At 54.4% G+C, this 6,956-nt stretch overlaps 1 protein-coding gene across 1 annotated transcript in view; it reads right to left on the bottom strand.

Moving 5' to 3' along the window:
• Positions 1–6,956, bottom strand: part of NHLRC2 (NHL repeat containing 2) — a 1,046,453-nt gene that overhangs the window by 392,969 nt on the left and 646,528 nt on the right. The window lies entirely within an intron of this gene.

Genomic DNA, 6,956 nt, shown 5'->3' with positions numbered 1-6,956 from the left:
ATAGACATGCCACTTCCCTGCTCTCTCCCTGTTATGCAACACAGCCAATTAGGGTGCTGCACTGCGTTCAGTGACAGTTTTATAAATCTGTGCCTTACTTTATAACTTGTGGCATTTCAAACTATTCTTGGTATTGTGTAAAAAAGGCATATTACATCAAAGTGGCCTGTTTTTGACAGGAAAGTACATCTAACAGGTGGTCTGCCAAATGTTTTTCTTACCAGCAAATCCATAGTCCTAAACTAGTAGGGAATACTGGCAGTAGGGGTAAAAAGCTGCTAACATGGAATTGTCAAGGTGTAATTCAACTGTAATAATTTCTTAATGATTCTAAATTATTAATTAGATCTGGGAGTAATCCACTCTTAGCCTTCAGTTGGTTTAAAATAATCCAAGAGTATTTAAAGTAATCCATGCTCATTTTTGCGTTGGCATTAAATCATCCTAGCGTAATCAACACTGAAAATATAATGGGGCCAGTCTGATGTAATCAATATCCATCCTGAAGCTGTCATAGGATCATCCAGGAATAATCCACACTCATCCAGAAATTGTCATGGGATCATTCCAGAGTAATCCACTTCCATCCTGGAGCGGTTATAGGATCATCCTGGAATAATTGACAGTCATCCTTAAATTGTCTAGAGCCCATCCTGGAGTCATTATCACTCATCCTGATGCTGTCAATTAGTATTCGTGGAGTTGTAAAAGGTAATCACTCCCTGCCAGTGGAAGTCATCAGAACACCATCCTAGCGTAGTTTTTGTGATTACAGTAAGAGTCATCAGAACACCATCCTAGCGTAGTTTTTGTGATTACAGTAATAGTCATCAGAACACCATCCTAGCGTAGTTTTTGTGATTACAGTAAGAGTCATCCCATTTAAATAATCAGCCCTGTGGGCAGATTTCAGGATGGCCTGGGATGACGTCCCCAGGAATGGCTGGCTGAAGTCATCGGATGACAGCAGAATCACTCCAGGATGATCTTCCTTTTTGACTAGGGCTTCCTTCCTTCCGCTCATCTTTCTACTCATTGCCTTTTTAATTTAATCAGTGTTTCGACCACACAGTTTGAAACTGGCCTCATCTTGTTTTCTGAGCCTGCACATGCTAAGGAAGCTATTACCTTGTCTCCTGATGACGAACCATAGGCCTGTAGTTTTGGCACTTATCTCATCTAATCCAGAAAACAGCAATGCAGTGTACCTTTGCCTTCCGCGATACATGATCAGCCAGCTACAGCATATTCAAAATATGGCCGTCTGGATGATTCTTAACTTTAATTTCACTGAGAGAACATTCCAGTTCTTGATTTCTTCTCAATGACGTCCCATTGGCAAGCGCACTATCTTGAAGATCCTGTGCACATCATAAGGCTTCTTATCAATCTGTGCCCATGTTCATCCACAAATGTTTAAAAAAACTACGCTCTGGGGTGGCTTAGCCAGCAAGCATGGTGGACGCAGCTTAGGTGAGCTCTGTCCCCGCCAGCCGATCATCCGCCGAAATATCCTGGTTCTCCCCATCTGACAGTGGCCCCGATGGTAGCGCTGGATGTGTGGGGCTGCGGAGCTCTGCTAGATATAATTTGCACCTGGTTGACGCAGCGGTGAGCGAGCGAGGGCCGGTAGACGCAGCGCAGCCTGAGCGGCCTCCTGGAGCCGGGGACCTCGAGTTTCGCGACCCCGGGGTGCGGCACACAGAGGCAGCCGGGATCCAGCCGGAAGGTGGCGGCCCCCAGTGACGCTTGAAGTGAGGGGCTGTGAAGCTCCGCTGGGCACGACAGACTCCAGGCTGACCGACGGTGAGTGAGAGCCAGCGGCCGCGGTGCGGCCCAGGCGTCCTCTTGAGGACGGAGGCCTCGAGTTTCGTGATGCTGCGACTTGATGCACGGCGGCGGCAGACACCCTGCTAGAGGCGGCGGCCCGGCGGAGGCGGAGTGACGTGCCTAGTCAGATACCTCTGGGGGAAGCTTGGTCCAGAATCGAGGGGTGCCGGCCTGCCACCAGGGGCCCCACAGGAGACGGCGGAGCAACGCGGCCGGACCAGTGAGTGGGAGACGCGCTGCTGCGGCAGACCAGTCCGGCAGGTACTCCCCCCTTTTCTCCTTGGCCCGGGGTGGTTAGGGGCAGAGAGCCGGAGTGCAGGAAGGCCCCGGGCGATCCAACCGGGTCATAGGGCCCGAGGCAGCGGTAGTGGCTGGAGACCTTAACCCCCCCGTGCAGCCCAATGGTGCGTAAGGAAAAAGAGGCCCGGGGCCTCGCAGTGGAGAGCACCGTCCAGATACCATCGGGGAGCCCCAACAACAAAGACTGAGTTGTGGACGATTTGGCAGCCCTCTATTGCGGCTATGGACCAAGGGGGACCCCACCAGACGGCAGCGTGAGGGCCAGACGAGGGTTGGTAGCGAGGGAGCCTTGGTTGAGGGGTGCAGGAGCCCCAGTTACACACATCACTGCGGGGCCTGACCTAGAGGGGTGCAACCGGGGCTGACTGAGGCTGTAGGGTGGTGCCTGGCCCGTCTCATCGGCGGTCGGCTTGGACCGCGGGGGTGGCCCCCTACATCGACATAGCGGACGGCGATCCAACAGCACCCACTCGGTGGCCCTGGACACTTGCGCAACCCATCAATCATGACTTGCGGGGCAGGAGGAGGCGGAGGTGGCCCTAAACAAGGGCCCATAGATAAATTCACAGGCCCGGGTGGCAGCACGGGGTCTCCGGAGGATCCCAGGCGGCTGGACCAGATAATGCGGCACTGATGGCAGCCATCACCCAATCCCGGGACGCACTGGACGCCAAAATTGGGGCGGTGGGAGCAGATGTCACGCTCCTTCGCCAAGACCTGCGGAATGCGGTCACCCGCATCACAGAGGCCTGAGGCTCGGATATCCGGAGTAGAGGATGATATGGTGACTCTCAAGCGCAAGGTGGCTGACCTGAAGTCCACGCAAAAGGGCCTGGCGCTGTGGGTGGAGGACGCAGAAGGGCGTGCCAGGCGCAACAACATCCGCTTTGTAGGACTGCCTGAAGGTTGTGAGAAGGGAGATATGGAGGGCTTCCTGACGCGGTGGCTTGAGAGCTGGGTCCCTCCTGGAACACTGTCCGGTTGCTTCGTCATAGAGAGAGCGCACCGGGCCCTGATGCAGAAGCCGCCGGAGGGAGCGAGGCTGCGGCCGGTGATTGCGAAGCTTCTCAACTACCATGACAGAGATGTGATCCTTAAACAAGCCAGAGCGGAAAAAAACCTGCGATTTGAAAATCATACGATCCTGATCTTTCCAGACTATATCCGCTTGGTGCAGCAGTAGCGCCAATCCTGTACGGCAGCGAAGGCGCGTTTGCGAGACCTCAAGATACAATATGCACTTCTTTATCCAGCCCGACTGAGAGTCATATTCCAATCTCGTACGCACTTCTTTGACTCTCCGGAGGATGTGTTTCTGTGGATGGACGAACTTAGACCAGTAAAAGTTCACACTCCTCCGGGGCGAGACTCCGATTCCTCACATGATGATGCGCAGGCGAGATCTTCCCGACGCAAAGGCAATTGGAGGTCCCGCTCACGACAGCGCTCCATGTCAAGTCCGGCTTCGGAGACGGCGACGGGAGCGGCCGAGAACCAGAAGAAGGGCTCGTGAGGGCGCCTAGAGCCCAAATGGTGGACAATTTAACTTGATTTTCTCATTTCCGGGGAGTGTGCTTGCAGTGAGACCCGGGGGACTGTGTCATGTGCGAGACCGGGTGAGCGCTTGGGGGTGCCTGCAGATGGGGAGGAGTACACGGGGCGGGTAGGGTTCCTCTCAGGTGAGGGTGGGGAGGAGTGGGTGTTGAGTGGGTTACTTTCGATTATGGGGATCCATTGCTGGGGTGGGTTGTCTGTCCCAGGTTGGGGGCTGAAACCGCGCTGCACCGCGACAGATACTTCATTGTTTCTTGAGGTATGGGGTGGGGGTTGGGGGGGGGGAGTTTTGAGGAGTTAGTGGGAGTTGGGTTGGGGGGGGGACTGCACAACTTTGAAGCAATTGAGATGGAGGATTGAAGCGCACATAGGTGGCGAGTGTCGTGAATGCTGTCTGCCAACGATCAATGATGTCGAGCCAGGATAGGGGGACTGCTGGACCGGGGGCTACGCTTCAGGTCCTTAGTTGGAATGTGAGAGGAATACTGGATAAGATTAAGCGGGGAGCGGTCCTAAAACAGGCCAAAAGAGTGGGGGCGGATGTTGTTATGCTGCAAGAAACACATCTCCTAGGGACTAAGATACTATGCCTTCAGCGCTTTGGCTATGGTCAGGTTTTTCATGCCGGGTTTGCCAGGGGTTCCAGGGGCGTCGCTATCCTAGTACATCGCAGAGTCGCATATGTACACTCTAAGCACTGGTTAGACCCGCAGGGTCGATACATATTTATTCAGGGAACGCTTGGGGAAGAGGAGGTAGTGTTTGGATGTGTGTATGCCCCGCCCCCCTTGCAGTGGTCCTTGGTGGAAAAAATCTTCACGGTATGGGCGGATATCCCGAATGTATTGGCTGTCACAGGGGGTGACTGGAATGATGTCATGGATCAGGCGCGTTACAGATACAGACCGGGGAGGGAGGGGGGGCACCATCTGGGCACTCCAAATTGCAGGACATGTCCAGGAATTTGGGATGGGTGGATACATGGCGACACAAGCATGGCGTACAGCAAGAATACACCTTCCTCTCAGCGGTTCATCATTCGTTCTCTAGGATGGACTACATCTTTGTCCCCCTGGCAGCTCAGGGTAGGGTAGAAGCTGCAGATATTTTGCTGTGGGGACTATCCGACCATTCCCCGGTAGTGGTCTCTGTGGGACTGGATCGGAGGCGGCAGCAATTTCGTTGGCGCTTATCGGTCTGGCACTTACAGCTGGGAGATTACCAGGCCCACATGCGGACAGCTATAGCGCACTATTTGGCGGCTAATGCTGGGACGGTCGAGAATAAGGCGACGCTATGGGAGGCCATGAAGCCCACGTTGAGAGGCGTAGATATAGCATGGTGTGTGGCGGCCAAAAGGCGGCGTAGGGAGACTCTGGTACAGGCGGAGGCAACCATACGGGATTTAGAGCGGCGTTGTGGCTCAGGGGAGGAGGAACGGACGCTAGGGCAGCTACTGCTGGCGCAACAGTCTTACGCCTCACTGCTCCTAGATGAGGCGCGACAGGCGTGGCTGGCGACCCGTAGCAGGGTGTACCAATGGGGGGACAAATCTGGGACGATGCTGCATAGATTGTGCCAGAGCCAGCTTCATTCTCAAACCCCACCGGGAATACTAGATGAGTCCGGCGTCCCGATAACTGATCCGGTGTTGCTTTCAGAAGGCTTTGCGGCCTATTATGCCGACCTCTACTCCCCACATGAATGCACTGGGGAAGATCTAATTGATAAGTTCATACCGGACCTACCGCCGCGGGCACTCTCAGATGAGGCCCGCGATAGCCTAGATAAACCCTTAACCGAGGATGAACTGGGAACCGCCCTTGGGGAACTGAATACAGGAAAGGCTCCTGGCCCGAACGGCTTCCCTAGTGAATTCTTCAAGAAATTCCATCTTCAGCTAGGAACCCACTACAGAGCGGTGGTAGAGGAGGCTCGGGAACTAGGATACCTGCCCCAAGATTGGAGACACGCCGAGGTTGTGGTCTTTCATAAACCCGGTCGGCCTCCTGAGCAATACGGGTCGTATCGCCCGATCTCTTTGTTGAATGTAGAGGCCAAAGTCCTGACTAAAGCTCTGGCCAATAGACTATTGCCATACATTTCCGACCTCATTCATCCAGACCAGGCCGGCTTTACGCGCAAGCGGGCGACGCGGCACAATATCAGGCGGGCCAATGTCACGGTAGCGGCGATTCAGTCGTCCGGGGTGCAGGCAGCGCTATTCCTGGCGGACATGGATAGGGCATTCGATTCCCTCAGCTGGACGTATCTCTTCTCGTTACTGCCACGGCTCAACATAGGGCCGGTATTTTTGTCATATGTGAAATTGCTCTATGCGGACCTTACAGCCTCGGTTCGGGTGGCGGGGGCGGTGTCATCGACCTTTCCTATCCGGAGGGGCACCAGACAGGGTTGTCCCCTCTCGCCCTACTTGTTTGCCTTAGCCATGGAGCCCCTGGCTGTCTGGGTCTGCATCGACGCGCAGATGAGAGGCTTTGAGTGGACCGCTGACCTATCTGACCGCATCGCACTGTATGCGGACGACATCTTATTTTTCCTCACTGACCTCAATAAGTCTGGATCGCGCCTCATGCGCATTCTACAGATTTTTGGGGAGACGTCTGGCTTATACTTGAACCCACGTAAGTCCACCCTCTGGGTATTGGGAAAGGGCCCGCAGGTTGGAGATTGGGCGGCGGAGATCCAACAGGCCACGGAAGGAATTAAATACCTAGGGGTTTTCCTTACCAGAATTCCAGCCATCGCTTGGGAGCGTAATGTAGTGCCGGTTTTGGGAACGGACACAAGCGGATTTCAAGGTGTGGTCTCGTATGCCGCTGACCATATATGGCAGGTCGGCGATCTTTAAGATGGTAGCCCTACCTAGGCTGCTATACCAACTACAGAACCATCAATACCCGATCCAACCCGCATGGTTTAAGCGAGTAAACACGACCTTGGGTCAGTTCCTCTGGGAGGGTGGCTCCATCAGGGTGGCGCTACGCATATGCTTTCGTTCTACATACGGAGGTGGACTGGCGGCATCAGACGTCCTTTCATACTAGCAGGCGTCCCATCTTCTTGTTCTCAATGATTGGTGGTATGGAGATAGGGGTGACCCGGCCTATGCGCTGGAGAGGCTGCTGATGGGGCCACACACACTACACAAGCTGTTATATGCTCCAAAGCAACGGAGGGCTTTGCCGATGGCGACGCAGGTCGTTTTTGATGTTTGGCGGCGAGCGCTGAAGCAACCCTGACGGAGGAGA

This window comes from Lissotriton vulgaris, chromosome 5 (assembly GCF_964263255.1).
Source record: "Lissotriton vulgaris chromosome 5, aLisVul1.2, whole genome shotgun sequence".
NCBI lineage: Eukaryota > Metazoa > Chordata > Amphibia > Caudata > Salamandridae > Lissotriton > Lissotriton vulgaris.
The sequence above is the reverse complement of the archived record's forward strand: the minus strand, read 5'-3'. Positions and strand labels throughout refer to the sequence as shown.